Source organism: Phocoena phocoena, chromosome 2 (assembly GCF_963924675.1).
Source record: "Phocoena phocoena chromosome 2, mPhoPho1.1, whole genome shotgun sequence".
NCBI classification, from domain to species: Eukaryota; Metazoa; Chordata; class Mammalia; order Artiodactyla; family Phocoenidae; genus Phocoena; species Phocoena phocoena.
The window spans coordinates 42,518,828-42,526,015 of record NC_089220.1 but is presented as its reverse complement, the minus strand read 5'-3'; the positions used below and the strand labels follow the sequence as shown (position 1 = coordinate 42,526,015).

The 7,188-nt window shown below is 39.1% G+C and overlaps 1 non-coding gene across 1 annotated transcript; it reads right to left on the bottom strand.

Annotated features, from left to right (window-relative positions):
- Positions 1 to 4,066: 4,066 nt before the first annotated feature.
- Positions 4,067 to 4,139, bottom strand: TRNAK-CUU (transfer RNA lysine (anticodon CUU)). Its single transcript has one exon. It is a non-coding gene; the product is annotated as a tRNA-Lys (tRNA).
- Positions 4,140 to 7,188: the final 3,049 nt, after the last annotated feature.

Here is a 7,188-nt window from a genome sequence, read left to right as displayed (position 1 = left end):
CGAGCCCTGGTCTGGGAAGATCCCACATGCTGCAGAACAACTAAGCCTGTTCGCCACAACTACTGAGCCTGCGCTCTAGAACCCGCGAGCCACAACTACTGAGCCTGCGCTCCGCGACTACTGAAGCCTGCGTCCCTAGAGCCTGTGCTCCGCAACAAGAGAAGCCACTGCAGTGAGAAGCCCAGGCACCGCAACGAAGAGTAGCCCCCGCTCGCCACGACTAGAGAGAGCCTGCGCGCAGCAACGAAGACCCAACACAGCCAAAAATAAATATATTAAAAAAAAAAGAATAGGAAAGGATTCATGCGTGTGTGTGTGTTACTTTTAAAAATAGTACTAGCTCTACTTTGTCACCATGTAATCCTACTTTAGTAGCCCCGAACTAAGATTCATTCAGTATTTATTGACTCTACTGTGTACCTAGTATAGTTTTAGATTCTATAACTGCTGCAATAGGAAGACATGGACCTTTGCCCTTAGAGGGGTTACAGGTTAGCAGAAGTGGATGTGTACACAGGTGACGATAAAAAACAGCGTGGTGTGTGCCATAAAGGGATCAATTGCTTATTGCTGATGTGTAGTTAGTTCTGACCAGGGAACCAAGGAAGCCTTCATAGAGGAGGCTTTTGACCTTGTTCCTGAAGGATGAGGAGAATTTCAATAACTGGGGGTTACTCCAGGCTATGTGAACTGAATTCTCGACACAAAATAAAGCATTGCATTGAGATGAAGCATTGCAAATTATAATTTAGGATTAAATCACAAAGAACTTGAAAGCCATATTAAACCAGTGAATAAAACTAGGAAAATTCAGTTTTACCATCCAGTTTCCCAATATATTCATTCCTAAAGTGAGACCCCTCTGCCCTCTGGGACTTACTGCTTTCCACAGCACCCTTTCCCCCAAGGTAGTGATCTCTCTCATAAGCACATTATCTGTAACTGAGCCACTTACAATTTCACCTGTATTTGTTTCTATACAGATTTTATCTTCCTTTCTGGAATATAAGTTCCATAAGAACAAAGCTCCATTTCTTAACTTTGAAACCAACCAGTGGGATGGCCAGGAATAGGTGTACTCATTGTCAGTCTTAAGGATTCAGTATTTTATTAACATTATCTCTTGTAGTAAACATAAAATTGTCTTTTGTAGAATTCGGATTATTTATTAGAAGATTTTCATTATTGAATAATGCAAAATATAAGCTGAAATATAGCTTTATAGAAAGCTATAAAGCGGCAGACACCCAGTGGCTGAGGTTAAGGAATGGAGCCCTCTTTTAAGGGTTGAGTTGTATGCCCCAGAGAGATATGTTGAAGTCCGAACTCCTAACACCTATGAATGTGGCCTTACTTGGAAATAAAGTCTTTGCAGATGTAATCAAATTAAGATGGGGTTATTAGGGTGAGCCCTAATCAGGCACTATGACTGGTGTCCTCATACAAAAAGGAAAATGCCATGTGAGACAGAAACACAAGGAGAAAGGATGTAACAACAGGCAGAGATTGGAGTTAGGCACCTGCAAACCAAGGAACACCAAGGGTAGCTGATGACAGCAGAAAGCTAACAGAAAGAAGCAAAGAACAGATTCTTCAAGACAGCCTTTGAGAGCATGACTCTGCCTACACCTTGATTTCAAGCTTCTAGCCTCCAGAATTGTGAGACAATAAATTTCTTTTAAGTAACTCATTTTGGGGTACTTTGTTTATGGCAGCCCTAGGAAACTAATACGCCCATCTTAATTCACTAATTCAACACATAGTTACTGAACATCTGCCAGATACTAATTTAGGTGCTTGAGATACATTCGTGAGCGAAGACAAAAATCATGCCTTTGTGGACCAACATTCCAAGGGTGTGGGTGAAAGTAAAGAGAGGTAATAATAAAAGAAGATACCTTCTATAGAAAAAATAGTGTAGGATAAAGTGGATGGTGGGGTAGTTGCCAATTAGGGTGATTGTGGTTGGGCTTATAGCGACTCAAAGACAAATTAGGCAAGTGTGACATAATAAGAAATACATATTTGGTGTCTGCCCCTAGTTTCTGACACAGAGCTCCTAAAATCCTTGTCAATTCCTGTGAGATGGGGGTGTTAGGAGCATCTTACACAGAGCTTCTAAATCCCTTGGAATTTCCTGGGTAATAGAAGTGTCTTGTTCTAATGAGGCAACTCTTGGAGGGCTCCTGGATGATTTCTGGATGAGGTCTGGTCGCCAGAAAGTCTAAGTCATGATTAGAAACAGAACTTGGAAATTGATCAATAACTGATCATGCCTGTGTGATGAAGCCTCCAAAAATCCCTAAAATACAGGGTTCACAGAGCTTCCAGGATGGCGAACATATTCAGGTTCTGGGAGAATGCCATGCCAAGGAGAGGACGTGGGAGTTCCACGCTCCTTCCCCATACCTTGCCCTATGCATCTCTCCCATTTGGCTGTTCCTGAGTTGTATCCTTTATAATAAACCAGGAATAAGTAAACTGTTTTCCGGAGTTCTGTGAGCCATTCTAGGAAATTAACAAACCTCAGGAGAGATTGTGGGAACCCCTGATTTATAGTGGGTTTGTCACAAGTGGGGAGGCCTGGACTTGGAATTGGCATCTCACAGAACCATTCACTTTAGACAAGTTGGTCCCTGTTCAACTCAAAACACCAAACATCATCCTCTCCTGCTAAATGAGTGACTACCAGTTTCAGCTTTATCCCTCCTTTAGTCTGCTTTCCCTATAGGTAAGATTTATTTAGATGATAGAATTGCCCTTGCTTTCTGAGAACACCCAATCCAAAAGGAACCCTCACTTCCTTAGACCCTCCGCAAAATTCCACAACTATAGCCCCAATCCTATAATAGGTTCTTTCTAACTCCCTCTTCCTGAGACACCCCACAGGTCTCCCTCGCTGCAAGGGATTTTTTTTTTTTTTTGGCTGAAGGGCATTGTCAGGTTTAAGAGATGGGAGGAGAGGAATGTGACCTTAGGCGACCGTGGGGTAACTTACCCCAAAGAGGAACAGAGAAATACTGTAGAACGGTAGCCTGCAGGGAAACTAGGTCAAAGTTTTCGTTTTCTTTTAAGATAGAGAATTAACAGCATGTTTGTACGTTGAAGGGAAAAACCGAGAGAGACAAATGAGTCGTTTAGTAGGAGAAAAGCTAGTGGGTAACACGCCGAGTACAGGAACTAGTGCTTCAGGTAGGAGCATGCGTCGTTCATCTGCAGGGTCGGGTGAGTGAGATCCTGGAACGTGCCTGGCTGTGGTGTGGACATTCTCTTCCTGATTACTTCAAAGTTCTCAGTGAAGAGGCGAAAAAGGCGGAAGTCCTGCCTCCCACAATATCTAATTGCCTATTCGAAATTTCACGTCTCAGTTCTTTTGTGCTTCTGTTTCAAAGAGCCTCCCCTCTACCGGAATATTAATTTCCCCAATACCTATCCAATTGTATGGTTAGATTCCAAATACAGTCCCACGAACAATGGGAGAAAACCTGATTGTGCCCTAATTGTCTAGATCTCACAACAGAAGGAAACATTTCTCACTGTGTATTTCTCCACAAGACATTCCCCCACCTCCACTCCAGGACAAGCCCTATATTGAGAAGAAAAAAAGTAAAATAAACAAGAAAGGACTTTCTTCGAAGTCCTCCGACTCTCTAACTGCTTTTACATAGGATCGCTTGTTTTAGAAAAGCTGCCAATATTGAGGCTCATAATTTTGGTCCGATAGAATAAAACACTGCCCTCTATCAGCAATAATGCAGGTATGCACAGTAACACAGAAAATCAATTTCAACTTTAAACAGTGGCCTTTTCGGTTTCTTCTGTGCTTTACGGAGGAAGTAGGCGAGGGATCCGGGAGAGGAAAAAAATTGCGTTTTTAAGTGCGCAAGCGCAGTTTGAGAACTGTTTCGTTTGCAAACTGCTCTTTTTTCCGAAGATCTGGTTAATATTGACAGTACGTAAATTAATCCGGTTTAAAAAACAAACAAAACCGTTCTTAACTACAGTGCTGTGGAGAGACCTCAAAATATTCAAGGGAAATTTAAGTGCTGTATCAAAAGATGCCTTGCGCCCAACGTGGGGCTCGAACCCACGACCCTGGGATTAAGAGTCCCATGCTCTACCGACTGAGCTAGCCGGGCACTTAGGTACCAGTTTTCTTTTTTCTTCCCTTGAAGGGTTCAATTACATTTGATTTTTGTTTTCCTATAATTCTTTATTTACATTAAAAAATTTGTCATACTATAACCTCCAAATTCGTTTCTTAAATTCTTTGAAACAGTTCTTTAATTGTATTTAGATTTAATAATTTTTAGTGCGTGTGTATCCCAAAGGCACTGAAAACACGCGTTTCTCATTACAGAATCACTGAATCTCTTTTTCTGAAGTGTTTTAAAATATTTACTGCCCAATACGTTATCTTCTTTACATAAACACGTATCAAGACTGTTCACTTTCTATCAAATGGCATAATGGATTCCTACAATTTGGGGCGTGGCATTAAAAAACAAAGTTTTTAATGAAGTTAGTTACACACACGGAAGAAAAATGGAACTTAGCTATTTTCCTTTAATAGGATCTAGTTAAGGAAAGTTAAATTGAGGAAGCGGATACTGGTTCAGTTAAAATAAGCCCTCTTTCCGGTAACTGCCTGACAATTGAAAGATAGGACCCTGAGAGGTTGTCATTACCATCCATCTCAAGAGACAAGCTGAGAGGAAAGCCTTGTAGAGACTGTGAGTCTTCTGGCAAAGAAAGTTAATTCTAGAAGAAAAGGAGAAGAACTGATTCTGACCGAATTATGACAAGCTGAGACAATGGAATAATCTTCTATGGAAATATATATATTCTGAGATACTAGTGAAGTTCTCTAGATAAGGAACTCTGCAGATTTCTGTGATGGGAGTGGTGTCTATTCTACTGCTCAGAACAGCAAGCTAAAGCCTAATTGTAAACCTGGGAGTAACAGAATCCTTAGGTTACTATCCCTGAAACCGTAAAACACAGTATTTAGAAGTTAAACACATTGGGCATCACATTTCCGAGCTACTTAATTAACACATAATAATAAGGTATGGCATAAAATATGTTTAGATTCCTCAAAGTGCACCTAGGATTTAAGTAGAATATTTAAAATTTCCAAGCTTGAAATATTAATGCAATTATTCACCAACAATTTTTTCCTGCAGTTGCAAATTCTGGCTTATTTTGACAATTTTATAACTTGGCAGAATGTAACTGGGAAGTGAATTTGTATTTATTTGCATTTTCAACACATTTATTAAGTACCTATCATGTGCAAAGCACTGTGTTATGTATTCTAATAGATGGAAGTATAAACCAGACTCTGATAACCAAAAAAACCTTATCACCCTATAAGAAAGTCATGTAGATTACATACCGATTTTATATGCACTACTTCTAAAGTAATTTAAAGTAATTAAAACAAACACATCCATACTCACACCTTTTAAGTCTTCTAATGAATCAGGCAAACAATCACGAACCTTAGACCACAATTCAGTGTATTCTTCCAAGATATGAGATATATCAACAATCCAGCCCCAAAATAGGCAGTTCATCGAGTTCAGAAAGAGCTCCAAATTCATGATTATTAATGAATACACAGTAGGCATTAGACACTCAAATTGTGTTTATCACACACAAGCAGGAAAGTTAATTAAGAGTTTAACTGGATCCCTAAACAAGTTTGGAGTACTTGTAGTTTACCTTCAAGGTGAACCCTCCTAGGACTATACTCTTCCGCTTTCTTCAGCACTTTCTTGGCCTACCCTGGACTAACTCAGGACCCTTCATGAAAAAATTGCAACTAGAACATTTCAGTGAGGGTTAGGCAAATTAAATGGCTAGTCTTCCAAGTATATCCAAATCCTTTCTTTATCCATTTGTTCAAGAATAAAAACTAACCTTTAACTATAATGCTTCATTAGCAGAAATTAGCAATTGAATTTCCTCTTTCTCTCTCACTTTCTACATCTAATTTTTCAGCAAGCCCTACACTTCTAAAATCCATCCACGTATTTCCACCTCCACTGCCGCCACTCTGCTCATTCTCCATTACTGCTTGCCCACCGGACTGCAATAGCTTTCCAACTAGTCTCTGTGCTTCTGTTCTTCCCTGTATTTATCATTCTTCACACAGAAGCAAGAGAGATCATTTAATAAATAAATTAGATCATATCATTCTGCTTAAAAAACTGCTGATGACCTCATGGTAGAAAGCCAATCATTAACTGTGGAAGGAATGACGGAATTAGAAAATCACCATTTGGCAACCATCATCATAATAATTGATTCAAATATGAATCATGGGATACTATAATTAGTGGGTGAAAGGTGAAGGAGTTGCAGGATATTTACATAGTTTCAAGGTGTTTCTTCACAAGATATTTATTGATTACAAAGGGCAAAATTGAAACTATAGTGGAGAAATCTTACGTGATCAAAGTTATCATCATCTGTAGTGGAACAAACTGACATCATGTGCCTCCTAATATAAGATTCTAATGTGAATACAAGGTTACTTTTGTGGCATTCCTGACAAAGAATGCATCACCCAAATCTAATCATGAAAAAAGTCACACACACCTAAACTGCAGAATATTCTACAAAGTATATGTTTTGTATTCTTCAAGTGTTAATGCCATGAAACCTAAAGAAATATTAACAAACAATTTTCCAGATTAAAGGAGACTAGAGACATGACAACTGAATTCAATGTGTGATCTTGGATTTTCTTTTGCTATGAAGGGCATTACTGAGAGATTTGCCAAAATCTAAATGAAGTCTGCAGATCAGAAAAAAGTATTGTTAATTTTCTAATTTTCATAGTTTTACTGTGGATATGTAAAATGATGTTCTTGATTTTGGGGAAATACACACTGAAGTATTTAGCAGTTAAAAATGGCTTTCCAGGGTAAAGGGGGGGAAAAATGGCTTTCCATTTAAAATCAAATTAAAATCCAAACCACTACAAGGTCTGATCCCACTTCCGCCTCTCTGATTTCACTTCCTGTCACTCTCCCCCACTTAATCTCTATGACAGGCCACACTGATCTGACAGTTCCCATAACAAGCCAAGTTTATATTTCAATAACAATCCCAAGTTTCAGTTTAAATATCACCCATTCAGAAAGTCATTCCTTAAGTATCAATAATAGGTCTAAAGTT